This window comes from Bos javanicus, chromosome 7 (genome assembly GCF_032452875.1).
Source record: "Bos javanicus breed banteng chromosome 7, ARS-OSU_banteng_1.0, whole genome shotgun sequence".
NCBI lineage: Eukaryota > Metazoa > Chordata > Mammalia > Artiodactyla > Bovidae > Bos > Bos javanicus.
In genome coordinates this window covers 98,612,747-98,632,035 of record NC_083874.1, presented here as the reverse complement: position 1 = coordinate 98,632,035, position 19,289 = coordinate 98,612,747, and positions in this window count along the sequence as shown.

Below are 19,289 nucleotides of genomic sequence, written 5' to 3'. Positions count from 1 at the left end.
CACGTATTCCCCAAACTATGTGTTGCTCATTGAATGCTTTAGCCTGAAACATATTTTGCAGTTCCCTAGAGGATATAGACATATAAGGTGAAGCTCAGACATGGGAACATTACCAAATATACCCTAATTTAAAGTTATGTTTTCTTTTCCAAATATAAGAGGGCTACTTACAGACTTGGCATATAGACTCTATGCGTGTATGCTCCGTTTCTCAGTCATGTCCGACTCTGCGACCCCAGGCACTGTAGCTTGCCAGGCTCCTCTGTCTATGGGATCTCCCAGTAGAGAACACTGGAGTGGGTTGCCATGCGCTCTTCCAGGGTATCTTCCCTACCCAAGGATTGAACCCACATTTCTTGTGTCTCCTGCATTGGCAGAAGACTCTGCCATGGATACTTTACCACTGAGCCATCATAGATTCTATACCATTACTCAAAAAGTATATATTAGTTAGGGAGAAAGCAATGGCAACCCACTCCAGTGTTCTTGCCTGGTGAATCCCAGGGATTGGGGGAGCCTGTTGGGCTGCCGTCTATGGGTCGCACAGAGTCGGACACAATTGAAGCGACTTAGCAGCAGCAGCAGGATATACTAGTTATATGTAGTAAATGATGTTGTTCATTGTTTTTGTCACAGTTTTTTTTTTTTTTTTACTCCATGCTGGCTTAGTAATACTTAGACATCTAATATTTAGAAATATTTAAGTATTACTTAATGTTATTTTAATAAGTGAATATTATTAGAAATTTCTGGTAAAATAATAAGTATTATCATGGACTTGAACATTTATAAATCATCATTAACATTTTTATATTTAATAGAATTGGGAAGATTATTTTATTAAAAACTGATTTAAAACATTTATTTTTTAATGATAAAAGGTTTAAAAAGAACGAACAAAAATGACATATGTCCCAACTAAACTTTCCTTCATTCTTTATTATACGAATTCAATGTAGATGTTCTTATTCTTGGTTTTCATTTCTTCTCCTCTACACCCCCGAACATACCTGTTTAAGCCTTATTTAACAATTTATTTAATAATTAATTGTTTTAGTGGTTTAACTGTCGGAGCTTCCCTGGTGGCTCAGAGGGTAAAGAATCTGCCTGCCATGCAGGAGACCCAGGTTTGATCCGTGAGTCAGGAAGACTTCCTGAAGAAGGGAATGGCAACCCACTCTAGTATTCTTGCCTGGAGAATTCCATGGACAGTAATAAATTACTTTTATGTTCTAGGGCTTCTACTACATTAAGTACCTTATGTAATCATTTAATTTGAAAACCTATGCCATCAAACCATAAACTGCAGAGAATTCAACCAAATACTTTTTAAAAAGAGAATTATGTCATTAAATCTAAGATTGATTATAGGGTGAGAAGCTATACAAAGAAACTGACCTGACATTAGACAAAAATTTTGAATGGCATACATAAACTACAAAAATAAATTATTTCACATACAAAGTCATATTTGAAATTATACAACAGAGCTTATTTTCATTTGCTACATTACATTTCAGAGAAAAATTTTTCACAAGTATTGCTTCTTTCATTCTTTTTATATTCTTTTCAGATTCACAAGTGCTCATACTCTCAAAGAATCTGCTTCTAGTCTCATCTAAAATTCTAATGTTGCTTGAAATAAAGTGGAAAAAATAGGGTAGCAGAACAACTCTGTGTTCACTCTTTAACTTGTGTTTTAAAGTCCATTGGAGAGCTAGTTGCTACATATTGTAATAGACAGGTTTTGCTTCAGAGGCTGATTACTTTTATTGATTAACACTACAGCTGATTTACTAGCTTTTGCCTGCCTAGAGAGCACTTGATTCTTTGAGGAAGGTGAAGCTTGTTGAAAAACACTTGCCAAACTGTGTCTGTTAGAGCAGAACAGAGAGGAAGTTGCTTCTCCTCTAGTTGAGTAAGACTGAATGAGTATTTAAAATTTAGAATAAGGAAATATAATAAAATAGAAAGTAGATTTTGGTTGCTTAGATTTGAGTAAGGGGGTAAAGAGTTAAGCCAAAAGGTATGGGATTTTCTTCTCAGGTGACAAACTATTCTAAAATTGTGACAATATTCACTTTTCTGCAAATAAACTGAAAGTCATTAAATTGTACACCTTAAATAGTGAATTGTGTATGTGAATCATATTTCAATAAAGCTGTTAAAAAAGAAAAAAAAGACTGAATGAGCAGGCACATGAACAAATACAATTTTCTGCTCTGGAAACACTGACTACAAGCAAAATATTAAACACTGTAATTATAAAAGAAAAGTTGCAATAGTGATGCTTACAGAATCCAAAATAAAAATCCATATACAAAAAACCTAGTAAAATAAATTTTGCAGATTTTTTCTGATATTCTTTATATCCCTACATATTTTTCAGACTATGTACTTAAAAAAAAATTATGTACTGTAGCCCACCAGGTTCCTCTGTCCATGGGATTCTCCAGGCAATAAATACTGGAGTGGGATGCCATGACCTTCTCCAGGGCATCTTCCCAACCCAGGGATCAAACCCGCATCTCTTATGTCTCCCATATTGGCAACAGGTGCTTTTCCACTAGTTTTGCTATATTTGCTACATTACATTTCAGAGAGAAAAAATTTCACAAGTATTGCTTCTTTCATTTTTTTTGGTATTCTTTTCAGACTCACAAGTGCACATACTCTCAAAGAATCTGCTTCTAGTCTCATCTAAAATTCTAATGTTGCTCGGGAACAACCTGTGACGCCCATGTGTAAAGAAGCACTTAGTCCCTCAGTCGTGTCCGATTCTTTGCGACCCCATGGAGTGTAGCCCACCAGACTCCTCTCTCCATGGGGATTCTCCAGGTAAGAATACTGGAGTGGGTTGCCATGCCCTCCTCCAGGGGATCTTCCCAACCCAGGGAATGAACCCAGGTCTCCTGATAATGGGACCGAAAAAACTGTTTTAATTCAAATTCATTTTTAAATCAAATTTTCAATTCTAATTGCTATTTATATTCCTTACTTGGTGGCTCAGACAGTAAAGAATCTGCCTGCAATGCAGGTGACCTGGGTTCAGTCCCTGGGTTGGGAAGATCCTCTTGAGAAAGGAATACTACCCTCTCCGATATTCTTGCCTGGAGAATACTATGGGCAAAGGAGCCTGGCAGGCTACAGTCCATGGGGTCACAAAGATATTCTTTACATTCTTACATATTTTCCAGAATATCTATTTAGAAAGAATTATGTATAAATGTAATAGCATCCAAAACTTTCTGTTTTGTTCTAATTCAGGTTTTCAACTCTATAGTTACTATTGAAAAAATCCAATGTCTGACTTTAAAATAATTTCAGAAAAGGATGTAAATTGAGTTTAAGAAATACTAGAGTAATGTGGACAAAGTTATAAAGTAAATAAGAAGCACAGACAGAACTCCTGACACCCATGCAGTGCTAACTCCAACTCAATGGATCAACTTTACAAGTAAAGGTATGTCAGTATCAGTAGTCAACAGTGTCCCTAGTTAGTGGATTACAGTGTACACTAGTATTCTGTTCTATTAGATAGAGATTGTTTATCTAATCGCATTTGGGACAATTATAACCCCTAAACAGTTTAACAATATAAACCCATTACAATCATAATTAAATATCCAAGTACAAACAAAAACACTTTTCAGTGTGCCTCAACAGTTAGGAGAAAATGACTAACTGAATTTATAATGAAAGGAAATCGAGGAAGACAATGATCCAAAATGATTTGAAAAGTAAAATCTTAATGAATTATTGATTAAGAATCTAGAAGAAAGATACCAAGATCTCTCTCACCAGTCTTTAAGTATAATTATAAAAAAGTTAGGAAGAATCCACAAAACTAATATATATATTCACAATATTAAGAAGAAAATTATAAGTACAATAAAATATTATGAATCTTAAAGACAAAGCAGCAAGAAAATTTCCATTTCTAGGTATGTATGACTATCTTATAGGACAGGAACTAGACAGTGTATTAAAAAGCAGAGACATTACTTTGCCTACAAAGGTTCCATATAGTTAAAGCTATGGTTTTTCCAGTAGTCATGTACGGATGTGAGAGCTGGACAATGAAAAAAGGCTGAGTGCCCAAGAATTGATGTCTTCAAACTGTGGTGCTGGAGAAGACTCTTGAGAGTCCCTTGGACAGCAAGGAGATCAGACCAGTCAATCCTAAAGGAAATCAACCATAAGTATTCATTGGAAGGACTGATGCTGAAACTCCAATACTTTGGCCACCTGATTCAAAGAGCTGACTCTCTGGAAAGGATTCTGATGCTGGGAAAGATTGAAGGTGGGAGGAGAAGGGGATGACAGAGGATGAGATGGTTGGATGGCATTAATGATTCAATGGACTTGAGTGTAAGCAAACTCCGGGAGATGGTGAAGGACAGGGAAGCCTGGAGTGCTGCAGTCCAAGGGGTCGCAAAGAGTCAGACAGAATGAGTGAGTAAAAAACAACTCTTATGCTATAAAAGGAAACATCTTGATGCAATTTAATTGGAATTAGGTTTTACTGTCTAGTGAGGAGGAGGAAACAAAATGAGATGAACTTCAACTTTTTTGCTACTTTTCCCAAGAGACATCTGTTATATCATAAGTAGCTCAAGTGAAGATGCTGAGGAGCTGAGTAGAAAGCTTCATGTATGAGACGAGTCGCCAGTCCAGGTTCGATGCACGATGCTGGATGCTTGGGGCTGGTGCACTGGGACGGCCCAGAGGGAGAGTATGGGGAGGAAGGAGGGAGAAGGGTTCAGGATAGGGAGCACGGGTATACCTGTGGCAGATTCATTTCGATGTTGGGCAAAACTAATACAATATTGTAAAGTTTAAAAATAAAATAAAATTAAAAAAAAAAAGAGAGAAAAAGCGAGGTTTAGGCTATCAGAGGGCTTCCCAAGTTGCTCAGTGGTAAAGAATTCACTACCAATGCAGGAGATGCAAGTTTGATCCCTGGGTTGGGAAGATCCTCTGGAGAAGGAAATAGCAACCCACTCCAGTATTCTTGCCTGGCAAATCTCATGGACAGGGAGCTTGGCAGGCTACAATCCATGGGACCACAAAGAGTTGAACACAACTTAGCGACTAAGCAACAACAATGCTATCAGAGATGAAGAGACAAATATTGGCATTCAGGAATTAAGTGAATGAGATCTCAGGAAAAATAAAAATGCAAATCAATACCTTTTTCATCTCAATGTATTTTTGTTATTTGAATGCAGCAGTGAAAAAGACTGACGATTCAGCAAAAAATAGTAGCTAAGCGACTTAGCAGCAGCAGCAGCAGCAGCAAGAGTCTTAGAAACTAAACACGGCTTTTGGCAGATTGTTGTCAAGATTGTTATGCACAAAAGGAAGAGACAAATGGTAGGATTTTAGTATAGATCATAAAGGGAGATAGTCTGGAAACCAACTGATCAAAATAAAATAGAAAACACCTTAAAATCACCTCATTCCAAGACTGATTCAGATCATCTATCCTTTCTTTAATATGTTCAGAACCAAACTGTACACTTTTTCCAGAAAGATGGCCTTATCCAGAGCCTCATATACAACATCTGCATTCAATGAAACATTAGAGTTATATCAAGGAAATAAGACCAAGAGAAACAACAAAAAATAGAAATACCTGGATGATCCAAATATCAACATTATCAAAAATTGTTTTAACTACTAATAACAAGTTCAAAAACATAAGTCAGAAGAAATAAAATTTCAGATATAAACTGAAGTGCATAAAAAGAGTAACTGGCACTTCTAAAACTGAAAAGTATAATAGCTGAATTTATGTATTTAATATATGGAAATAACAAATTAGACACAAATCAAGAGACAATATTTAAATAGAATGACAGGTCAGAGACAAAAAGTAGTCTGAAAATACATATAGCAAAATAAGAGTTATGGTGCTCATAGATGAAAATATTTAATGTTTGAGTCAGAAGAAAAGGAGAGAGAAATGGGGCAAAATATGAGAAGAGATGATAGGTTGTCTATGGCCATACCACCCTGAATGAGGCCAATCTCATCAGAGGTAATGATAGATAAAATAGTTTATAATGATAAAACTAAAAAACAATGGACAAAATACATCCATTTATGCAATTTCAGAAGTTCTACGAAACCCAACAGGAAAGAGCTGAAGAAAAACACACTTAGTGCAACTGTTAAGAAAAAAATAAAGAAAAGTCTTAAACATAACAAACTACAGTTCATGTTGAAAGGAACAACAAAATGAGTTGCATTCACAAGAAACAAAATGGATCAGCATCTGCTAAATGCTAAAAGTAACTGCTAATATAATATTAATATTTGCGGTGGGAAATACCCTTCAGGATATTGACAAATGAAAGATTTTCAAACAGAAACTGGGGGAAAACACTCTATAGGGAACCAACACTAGGAAAAAGTGGCTGGACATTTCTGACTTGAATCTTTCATGAGGTTATGTTCAGATATCAGGGCTGCAGTTATCTGAAGGCTGAATGAGTTGATTCTGGGTGACTCACTTCCATGGGCTTGTGCTGCCGCTAAGTCGCTTCAGTCGTGTCCAACTCTGTGTGACACCATAGACGGCAGCCCACCAGGCTGCCCTGTCCCTGGGATTCTCCAGGCAAGAACACTGGAGTGGGTTGCTATTTGGTTAATTATTGATGGGAGACCTCGGTCGTTCTTGATATACCAGTTGGGTCTTTTCGTAGCATGGCTGTCGGATTCTCCCAGAGTGAAAACAGCAGGGATTCGAGATAGAAACAGGCACGCCTTTTATAGCTTATTCTCAGAACTACTATTCCATATCTAGTATTCTTTTGATAGTAAGGGTAAGCTTTGTTTCAGTAAAGAAGGGGTACTACATAAGGACAAAATACCAAAAAAGTAATATTATTGGAATTCATCTTTTAGGCTGACTCCCAAAGGTATTTAAAAAAAAAATTTAAAAAACTAGTACTATAATTAACAAGCAGCTATAATTCATAATCAGATAAATGCAAGTTAAACTACATATGCATGCATGCTTAGTCATGTCTGACTCTTTGTGACCCTTTGAACTGTAGCCCACCAGGCTCCCCTCTTCTGTGATTCAGTTTCTCAATTTCTACCTCCTCAACGGCTTGAAACGTTAAACTATAGGACAGCATATTCTGTGTGTGAATTTGTGGGTATTGGGTGCTCATTCACATTTCAAACTAAAGAGGATTTTGGCAATATCTAACAAAAGTACATTAACCTTTAACTTTTGACCCAGCAGATTCACCTCTGTGAATTTAGACTGAATAAACATCAGCAACAACTTGAAAATACATATTGGCATAATTATTCATGCAATATTACATGTAGTTAAAAGCATAAAAAGGAAAAATTGAAAAAAGAAATAAAGTCTTACTTCTCATTTCATAAATAAATACATATACATTTTAAAAACTGATAACTGCTTCAAATAGTCTGTATAAGAAGAGCTATTTGAGTAAAAATTAGACAATGTTACTTTTTCTCTTAAGGTGACAGCTAAACATCACATTCATTGTAGAGTATTTTTGACTCTACTCATTGTAGAGTATTTTGATTATGATGAGAAGCAAAGATTTCTCATCATAATCACTAAAGAGATGGAAGCAGGGAGATGAGGTAGGGAGCTATTGTGATGATTCATCTGAGGGCAGATGGTGGCTTGGGCCAGTGGCCTCACGACGATGGGGGTGCTGAGATGTGGTCTTTTACTGGATGGAAGGCAGAGACAGTAAGATTTTAATGAGCTTTTGAATGTCAGATGTGAGGGAAAGAAAGGAGTTGAATTTAGCCTGAGCACCTGGAAAGATGGAATTAACATTTATTGAAATGGAAAGACTACAGCGAGACTATCAGAAGTTTATTTTTTGATGTGTTAAGTTTGGGATGCCAGTTAAGCAGCCAAGTGTAATATCAAGTAAGCAGCTGCAGACATAACCCTGGATTTTCAGGGGGAGATCAAAGCTGAAGATGTAAATTTGGAAGTTGTTAGTAAATAGATGATTCTTAATGAACCATGAAACTGGATGAGTGCAACAGGGATTGTTTATGTATAGAAAAGGGAAAAGGTCTAAGGATTTTACCTTGGCCAGTTTTGGAAGGATAGAGAGGAATAAGCAGAATACTCAACAAAGGAAACCAGTGGAGTAGAGGGAAAACCAGAGAATATAGAAGAGAAACCGACTGATAGATTTCTTATGGTAGCTTTGTGAGCATAGTTTTGGTACATTGGCTCAGTAAACAGGAGGCAATTTATGGAGAGAGTAACTATAGAAAACTCTTTTAAGAAGGAAAGAAATAGGATAGTGGCTGGAGAGAGACAGTGGTTCAGGAGAGGATTTTATTAAAGTAGAAGAAATACAGCCTGTGTGTTTATTGATGGGAATGTTTCAGTTGATAAGGGAGAAATAAATGGATAATTATGTAATAAAAGGGAAAAAATCTGATGTGATGTCCTTCAGTAGCAGAGAGGGAAGGGATCTGGTGCAGAAATGAAAGAGTTGGCCTCTATGAAGAGCAGATAATTCTTACACATTCAGAGGTGAGAAGGCAAAGTACAAGAGCACAGATACCAGTGAGGGAGAGCTTACATGATGGTGGGAGGTGTCGAAATTTTCTTCTCTTTGTTCTTGGCAAAGTAGGAAGCAAAGATGAGAGTTAATGCAGATGAGGGGGAAAGTGCTGGATGTTTGACAAGAAAAATAAGAGAACGAAATAGTCATCTAGAAGTGTGGAAAACCAAATGAGCCAGAGAAATGTATCGTGACTGGTAGACAGGATTAAGGAACTGTAGGAGAAGGCAATGGCACCCCACTCCAGTACTCTTGCCTGGAAAATCCCAGGGGCAGAGGAGCCTGGTAGGCTGCAGTCCATGGGGTCGTAAAGAGTAGGGCACGAATGAGTGACTTCACTCTCAGTTTTCACTTTCATGCATTGGAGAAGGAAATGGCAATCCACTCCAATGTTCTTGCCTGGAGAATCTCCAGGTTGGGGGAGCCTGGTGAGCTGCCGTCTCTGGGGTTGCACAGAGTCAGACACGACTGAAGCGACAGCAGCAGCAGCAGCAGAGATGAATAACCTTCTCTATAAAATGAGATCAGTCATGATTATGCTTATTTTGTAGATGAGGAAATTAAGACAGAGAAAAAATGGAAAATGAATTATCACACACTGATAAATGCCAAAATTAAAACACATATCACATCTGAACATAATGATCAACCACATTATCCTGACTGACTAATCTTTATGGCTTTACCAATATTCCCGAGCGCCAGGAGGCAGAGTGTTGTCACAATTTGAAGTAAATCACCCCCCGACCCCCATTCCCTCATGAAACAACATTACATTCATGACTGGGGTTTAGGAGGCAAAAGCTCCATAAGCCAAAGCAGAACCAAAGAAAGCCTGTGTTTCCAAATTTGGAGGAACTCAGATCTGTAAGCTAAGCAAATATGAAATGGAAGAAGAACATGGGGGCCGTGGAAGAGTCACACCTACCTGTACACACCCCAAAATTTGGATGAGAGCAAGAAAAAAAAAATCAGAGAAAGGGAAAAAAAAGGCTGAAAAATTGAGCCACTTAATTGCTGCAGATTCTTCCTCTGAAACCTGCTCATTATGGGATTTTAAGATGATTCACCTTCCCTAAATTCCCATCACAGATATTCCTTAAAAATAGATTGCTATGCTTAAAACAGATTAAAAGTTCAATTTTATATCATGTATATTCTACTGAAATAAAATTAAAACATATCGATTGGAAAAACATGTGAACATAAGTTCTCTCTGAGGAAAAAAAAATTATGAATTGCAATAATGGGGCTAATTGAGCTGAAAAATATAGTTTGTCAGGAGTGATTCAAAAACAAAAGAATACTTTATTGGGTATGAGCCAGGAAGTTTCTTTATATTCTTAACTTAGGAGGAAATGAACATTTATCAAATTAGCTCATTTCTGTCTCAGAAGTTCTCAGAGCAGGTGTTATTAGGAGAATGAATGGTGGGGGTTAGAAGGCTGAACCAGAGATAGAAACAGAGCAGGAGGGGCACCTGAGGTGGGGTGACTCTGTCCACAGGCCCACTGTGAAGGGCTTCTCCTGAGACCCCTGATACTAGACTAGAACTGTTGACACCCTCGGCTGCACTCTGTCTACACTGATGCTGGGCCGGTGGTAAATAAAATATCTTTCCTGCAAGATAAACAAAGATTCGATATGTTACAAAAAAAGAAGAGTCAGCCATAACGTATGAAGTATGGAGACTTGGCAAGACGTCTTTAAAATATGAAAGACAGATGGACAGAGGGTGATGAAGGGAGGCTGAGTCATTTGGAGCTAATGAAAGACAAGAAACTAGGACTAGTTAGTAAAAAACTTTATTTTCCTCAATTATTTTTAGTTGTAACATGAAATGTTAAGCAATTATAATCCAGACAGTTGTATATGTCAACATTTCAAAAATTGTCATACACTCCATACTTAATGTGATAATTCTCTTAGGGTACATCTTTGCTTCTGGACAGCTATTAGTTAAAAATCTCATTCAGCCGGTCTACAATTTTTACTTTTTACTTAAAATATAAAAATGTAGAAATGCAGTGTTTGCTTTTCATTCTCTTTCCAGTAATATTTTGTCATAAAATGAGAAATGCAAACTGCAAGTTGAATAGAAACTGGCCATTAGCTGATTCTGCTCAATTTGTACTTCCAAAACAATCATTATTTGTAATTATATTTGCTTCCATAATGATGGTTATTAAAGCGATTCACTCAAAATGAGAACCTAGCAGAATAGTTCTAGACAACCTCACCTTGACAACAGTACCTCCAAAAACATAAGTATTTCATGACAGCTGGAAGTACTTCCCACTGTTTGTCTTTTAGGAATGAGACAATACACAGTTTCTGGTCATCAAGGATACAAGACCTTTTGTATTTCTGCCAGCTTTGCTATGAAACAATGCTAATTTTTAAAGCACTGTTAAATCAATAAGAGTCATACAATTACACGGTAGAGAACAGAATTTGTTAATGGGAAGTTAAATCTAAAGTAGGGAAGTATTAGTCTCTAACAGTTTTGTGACAATAAAAGCATGAATTTATCAGTGAAGTGTGTGTTTCTTAGAACAGGTGCTAGCCTGCTCATCGCATGGTTTTCTGTGCACCTACTTTATCATCCCGCAACTCAGACTTTAGACATGTAGAGATGGATGTCATGTAAGTTTGTTTATACACAGGAAAGTTGTGTAAAACTCAGGTCAATTCAATAGTGTAGAGGCCATCAGTAATCTTCATTAGGGCATCCATGTTTCAATCTTCTTTTATCTTTCCAGAAATATTATCACTGTACTCCAGAAAACTCTAAATTTCTGCCAAATAAGTTTCTAGCTTCTATGTTTTGATCACATGCTTTCCTTTATTAAAAAAAAACTCTTCTGCAGCTCATTCTTCTATTTCCCAGGTGTAAATTTATTCTACCCTTCAACTTCCAGTTCAATCTTTCTCCCTCCATAAAGCCATCTTTGATCCATGAACTTTTTTATTAATACTTCAAATGAAAGCACATGTTATCTACTGTAAAGAATCATATGACTTTACAGTACCTCTGTGATATCACATTTAATACTTTATGTGAGTTATGTATGCACATGCCTACTTTCCTGTAATAAGGATAGGAATCCGGTCTTATATGTCATGATAGTAGGTACTTGATAGTACTTAACTCTTGTAGAATACTTTATATTGAATTATTCAAGGACTACTTAATACTATATAGATTTAAAAAGCACTTAACAGTAAATCTGACTATGTTCTACTATTATTGTTAGGTAGGAAGTTAGGCATGAGCAACAGGGGGTAGCCAGCCCAGTTGAAAAAGATTCAAGCTGACCTCTAAACCCAGCCCAGACCTGTCCCAGTGCTGCCCAAGAGAGCTCACAGATATGCTACAAAATAAACACAGAGACTTTTCCAACCATGGCACATGAACCCAAGGTGCATCGTGGTGACAGACTAACCGTAGGGAGGTCCACTTTGGGCACAGGCACCCTTTATGGACAGCTGTGTCCTTAAATGACTTAAGACAGCTAGGAGTCTATTAAGAGTTCATAAATATTCTATACACACATAGATACATCTGATTACAACAGACTGAGTTAAGGGAAAGACAGGCTCAATAGAGCATAATTGCTCCATAACATAATTGTTGTCATGTAACTTGCAAATGTCGATCAAAACTGCTAGTCCACGCCCGCCTAGATGAATATCTAAAAGCCCTGTCTTGAAAACTCCATACCTCATCATTCCAGTGCCTATACCTTTCTTGTCTTGGCCCACCTCTCCCCTGATGGAGGGGTTCTTTCTGTTATTTCTTCAATGAACTCGTTTTTGCCACAGGGAAAACCTCAGATTCTTTTTTGGGTCCTGACCAAGAACTGAGACCCACAAGGAGGGGACCTCTCTTCAACTCTCCCTACCTGTACTGCAATCCAAGAGATGGTAAGCACAGAGGGCAATCTAAGTAGTTGGCTATTTTAATTTTCCAGACCACAGGTCAAGTTACCTGGTGAACAAAGAGAAGGAGCCTCCTCTGTTTCTCAGTTTAAGGGTTTTATTTTAGGCACAACTGCCAATAAATACGGAGAAGGCAATGGCACCCCACTCCAGTACTCCTGCCTGGAAAATCCCATGGATGGAGGAGCCTGGTAGGCTGCAGTCCATGGGGTCGCTAAGAGTCGGACATGACTGAGCGACTTCCTTTTCACTTTTCACTTTCATGCATTGGAGAAGGAAATGGCAACCCACTCCAGTGTTCTTGCCTGGAGAATCCCAGGGACGGGGAAGCCTGGTGGGCTTCCGTCTATGGGGTCACAGAGTCGGACACGACTGAAGCGACTTAGCAGCAGCAGGAGCCAATAAATAAAGAGGAACAACAACGCATATGTGCAACCATAACTACATTAACATAACCAGAATTTGTGGGGAAAAGAACAGATTCTCAAAATGCAGAAAATCTCACAGACATAAAGCTTGAAGTAATTATACTCTCAACTAAAATTAATTTCTTTATTTGATTCAATTGCATTATTTATTAAGGCCACATTGTCTTTATCCACACAGTTTCTCAAAATTTTCTATAAAGTTGTCACAGAGTTAGAGAGATGAAAAGTGATTCTGACTATATATTCTGGTTACTTTGTTTGCTCATCATCATAAACTAAGGACGAAGGCAGGGGTACATTGCATGTTAAACTTTTCCTTGTATCTTAGCCTAGCATTGTCTAAGTAAATTTCCATTCTCTTATTGACTCATCTCACTTATTTCGTCAAATGAATGCAAACCATTTCACAATTCTATCAATGTCCTCTATATGTTTTTTCACTCTTATACATCCTAGTGACCTGAATTGAACTAAATGTCTTTTTAAGATTAATTTTGGGGAGGGGATTTCCCTCCCCATAAAACAGATGTCCCTATCTGAAAATTCAGCCATCTAAGCAACAAATAATTAATCTAATCTGAAATGTTATTTGGGATATCTATAGACATAACTATATAGCTACAGATAAATTTGTCTTGCCTAAGTAACAAGAGACTTAATATACAAAGATATAACACCCAGACCATATACAAAAATAGAACTGACCCACAATCTGGAGAAACCAATCCGGGAAACTCAACCACAAGCAGCGTAGCAATAGGCACAAACCACTTAGTACTAAATCAGTAACTGACAGCTTCTCTAATTTTTACCCCCACTTCCAATCTAGGACCAGCTGGAGAAAGCCAAAAACAAGCACACAGCTTTGAAACTCCCACGTGCTTCTTTACTGGCATATCAGCCTGTGCTTTGGACCAGAGCTTTTGGTTAAGTGCATTTGCACTTAGTTGCTGGTCTTCTCTAATCCTGTGTACTGCATAGATTTACTATTTTAATATTTTATAGTGTTTCATATATGCTTTTTTATCTTTTTGATTACTTTGCAGGATCTATCACTTGATTTTTAAGTATTAAGCGTTCAGTAAATCGGAGAAGGCGATGGCACCCCACTCCAGTACTCTTGCCTGGAAAACCCCATGGACGGAGGAGCCTGGTGGGCTGCAGTCCATGGGGTCGTGAAGAGTTGGACACGACTGAGCGACTTCACTTTCACTTTTCACTTTCATGCATTGGGGAAGAAAATGTCAACTCACTCCAATGCTCTTGCCTGGAGAATCCCAGGGACAGGGGAGCCTGGTGGGCTGCCGTCTCTGGGGTCGCGCAGAGTCGGACACGACTGAAGTGACTTTGCAGCAGCAGCAGCAGTAGCTCAGTAAATATGACAAACTGATGTATTGTTTGTCTTATTGATTATTAATTTTGTGATATACAAGGTAGTTATGGTAATATCCTAATAAAACTAAATTGCAAGCTGTCATTGGTTTATAAAAGATTTTTTTTTAATGATTTTATATTTTCAGTTGGAAGTTATCAATTTCATTGATTTCACTGAGGTAGATAATTTGAAAATTATCGAATATATAAATTGAATCATTTTCTAAAATTAACTAACCACCTGCCCTGTTGATAAATTGAATCATTTCCTAAAATTAACTAACTACCTGCCCTGTTGATAACATGATCATTACAATTGGAGTTATCCTCAATTTTAACCTTAACGCTGTTACTTTCCAGATGTTTTGAACTACATACTCTGGGTTTCTTTGGGGTATTTCTGCTTGCTTATACTTAAAATTTTTTTTCACTGCCTTGCATGTACTTACATGTACTTATAAATAAAACTAATTGAATCAGTATATCTCTGTGATATTTATGTATCTGATACTTTGAACAAATAGAAATTGTAATGCTTACTTGTAAGATGCTGCTACGTATTTTCTTAAAGTGGCTTTATTTTCTTTTTAATAATAAATTGCCTCTTTATTTCTGTGCTGATATTCTCTTTAATGTTTTAGATCTCCTTAAAGTATATATAAAAGGTAAGGGAATATGAGAAGAAATGAAATTTAAAAATTAAAATATAGTTTGCATTTGGTGTATAGTAAGAACTTAGAATTTTCAACTTATATTTAAATTGTTTACTCCTAATTTTTTTATTTTACACATTTTTCTGTGTTAAGGCTAGTATATCCTTGTTAGAAGTTTAAAATAAATGTCTTTTTAAAAGTCTTCATTTCTTTACTAAGTCAAAGAATTTAGTACATATTTAGTTTATAAGCTTTGCTTTTATTGAAGTCACAAATGCAGCTGCTGATGATGATAATGATGCAAGGACAACGGAAGATAATCTAATAATTCTACTTTTTGTCTTGGAATACACAATGAAAAAATTCTACATTATAGTATTCATAATGCTTGGGTAGTTCCTCACCCCACCACCTACCCCCCCCCCACCCCCCAAACGCAGTTTTCTAATACAGTATATTCACTTATTTTGAGAAAGAGAATTGTCTTTATAGGCAAAACTAAACTAGCATTTGCTATGTATCAGCACTTTCTTTAATTCTCCTTCAGGAGACCTTTCTTTCTTATTTCATGATAAGGCAGGAAATAGAATGAGCCCAAGGGTATTATTTAATTACATGCTTTCTCAGCTAGAAATCAAATAGGTCACTTCTCTCTGAATGAAACCTTAATGATAAAGGAAGACACATCAGAAAAGATTATTAGGAAAATGATAGTCAAAAGCAGATCCTGATACAGGACATATCAAGATAATTTTCTAGGTCTCTACCAATGGTAACCAATAGGAGACACCTTCAGGTTGACTGCCCAGCCCAAGCCAATAATGACATTTTGGTTCTATTACATCCATTCCTCTCCCCTCCAATTCAGATTTGAACTTACAGTGGGGTTGTCAATACAATGAGCTCCACACCCACAGACACAAATACCTACACAAGAAATGGTGAGCTAACACAAGACAAGCAGAATCTACTTCCCAGGATTTGAAGTTTGTATTAGGTGACTGATTTCTAACTGATTATCTTTTAATATGTGCAGAATATGTGGGGGGGATTTAAAAACTTGGGCACTGAAGTACAATTTGCCTCCAGTACTTGGGCAAATTTGCTGATGGAAACCAAAACAAAGATTACAAAAGAAGAAGAATAAAGAAGATAAACACTGAAAACTTTAAATGAGATTATCTTAAGTTCTTAGTATATTTCTAGTTCCTAGTCTAGTTACTGTTTAAGTTCTGGCTATGTTTCTGCTTTTGCATCCTTGAATCCTCAGAATAAAGTCTTTGTTTTTCTTAAACTCAAGTTAGTTTCTGTCATTTACAAATACAGTTGATCCTCGAGCAACATGCCGTTTAGGGGCGCTGACCCTCTGCAAAGTCAAAAATCCACAGTTAAGGCTAGTATATCCTTAGTATATACAGTTGAAGTTCCTCTATATTCACTGTTTCTAATCCTCAGATTCAACCAATCTGGGACTGTGTAGTACTGTAACATTTTCTGTTGGAAAAACAAAAAAAAACTCATCTGTAATCAGACCATGTAGTTCAAACTTGCATTGTTCAAGAGGCAGTTGTAATATTACTATAAAAGTAATGTCACCCATGCCAGCATAGTCTTGGTCAGAGATGAATTCACTTGGCAAATTTGGTTGTGCAAAATTCTATCATCCTAGGCTACATAGCCTAGCCCTCTAAAATACATTAAAGCTATGTGTTCTCAAGGTCAACATGGCATATACATGGAAACTTAAAAAGGTGAATTTTTAAGTCAGAAACTTTTAGGATCCTATCCAAAAGGCAAATATTTTCCAGTGTCTATTTTCCCCCTAAGTTTTACTTCTTTATCAGGATAGTTTTTCAATTCAGGTAATGCCACCTCTCCCTAACTGTGTAAATTGCCTGGAAGACCAACAGAGGGAGGAGCAAAACCACCAACAGTGATGCTCACCGAGAAGACATGGTTCCAGTCAGCCTTGGTGGTCAAGCTATTCGCAGCTGACCTGCGCCAGAACCACGACTGCCACTCAGGGGAGTGCCCCGTTTGTCCTGATCCACTCTTTCATAGGTAGAGTGTTTCAAATTTTGTAATGGAAAACGTTCAGAAAAGGAATGATACGCGTCAATATACAACCAAGTGAATGGAGCGAGAAAAACTACCCAGTTGAAAACCATCCTGTGTCCTTCTAGGCTGCCTTCCCATGACCACACCCCTGCTCCCCTGAGTGGACAGATCTGGCTGCACGAACACACAAGTCAGGATTGTGCTGAGCTCAAAGACAAGGGCCTAACCTCAGTCTCGGAGGTGTGGAAGATCCCTGGATAGACTCACTTATGTAAAAATGTGTCAGTAGAACTCAGCTCTGAGGTAATAAATGGCAGGTAGTGGCTGATCATCTTCAATTATACCATTAGACTGTTTCTAGTTTTAAAAATATAACCATTCATCTTTAAGCTGGCAACCTAAAAAATGAGAAAGGGAATTCCTGACAAAGAATGATATACATGTATAAAACTGAAGTGATATGTATAAGGATAGAATGGCCTAAAATAAAGTTGTACTGACCCAGGTATTTGAAATACAGAGAAAAGAAATACAGGGAAGCAAAAAGAAAATTCAAAATTGGGAAAGGAGTACACCAAGGCTGTATATTGTCACCCTGCTTATTTAAATTCTATGCAGAGTACATTATGTGAAATGCCAGGCTGGATGAATCACAAGCTGGAATCAATACTGCTGGCAGAAAAAACCTTAACAACCTCAGATATGCAGATGATACCACCCTAGTGGCAGAAAGTGAAGAGGAAGTAAGAACTCTTGATGAGCGTGAAAGAAGAGAGTGAAAAAGCTGGCTTAACTCAACATTTGAAAAACTAGCTTCATGGCATCTGGTCCTATCACTTCATGGTAAATAGAAGGAGAAGCAATGGAAACAGTGAGAGACTTTATTTTCTTGGGCTCCAAAATCACTGCAGATGGTGACTGCAGCCATGAAATTAAGACACTTGCTCCCTGGAAGTAAAGCTAGGACAAACCTGGATGGCATATTAAAAAGCAGAGACATTACTTTACCGACAAAGGTCCATCTAGTCAAAGCTATGGTTTTTCCAGTAGTCATGTATAGATGTGAGAGCTGGACTATAAAGAAGGCTGAGTGCCAAAGAACTGATGCTGGAGAAGACGCTTGAGAGTCCCTTGGACAACAAGGAGATTAAACCAGTCAACCCCAAAGGAAATCAACCCTGAATATTCATTGGAAGGACTGATACTGAAGGTGAAGCTCCAATACTATGTGATGCAAAGATCCAGCTCATTGGAAATGCCCCTGATGCCAGGAAAGATTGAGAGCAGGAGGAGAAGGGGATGGCAGAGGATGAGATTGGTGGATGGCATCACCTACTCAATGGACATGAGACTGAGCAAACTCCAGGAGAGAGTGAAGGATAAGGAAGCCAGGCATGCTGCAGGCTATGGGGGCCACAAAGAGTTGGACACAACTACAACCCCGCGACTGAACAACAACAATAACTAAAATAGAAGAAGAAACAAAGTTTTCAGAGAGAATCTTAAGGGCTATTGGTTTGTTTCAGAGTCTTTTTAAAATCTTTGATATAAAGGATTTATACAGATATTTACACAACACATGAGGTACACACACAGACACACACACAAACTATAAAACACAGAGTCATCACTTTTGGTGATATATGTAAATTTTTCCCCTTGTGGCATTTTTTATTGTTATCCATTCACTTAGTTTCTATTTCCAATATGAAAAATTTTGGTAAATGTAAATGAAGTACCACATTCTATATACCAAAGAATCATACTGTGTTTACCAAGTAAGTTTTACTTTTACATATATACTCATAAATATACTAAAGATACACACACATACACACACACACACATATGTATGTTCACTAGTTAACCTTCAGGCTATCAAACAAGAGAAGAAATTATTCTCCTCACTTCTGAGTGCACATGCTTAGTGACTTTTGGAGGGTCATGCTGACAAATGACCTTCGCAGCATGGTGGTGTCAAAGTTTGACATGTTCCATGTTGGCTGGTGTCTGAGACAGAACATGTCAGGGGGTAAAGGCAGAGCAGACTATCTTTTAAGGGGCGGCCTCAGAAGGTGTACAAGGTCACCTCTCCACACTTTATTGGCCAAATAGGTCACAAGGTCAGATCAGTTTCAAAGGGAGAGAAAAAAAGACTCTATTTCTCTCCGTCAGGAAGAGAAAAAGGTTTGCATTCATATCTCATCCATTGCTCTAATCATCTGGCTGAGTCCAGACACCCTAGG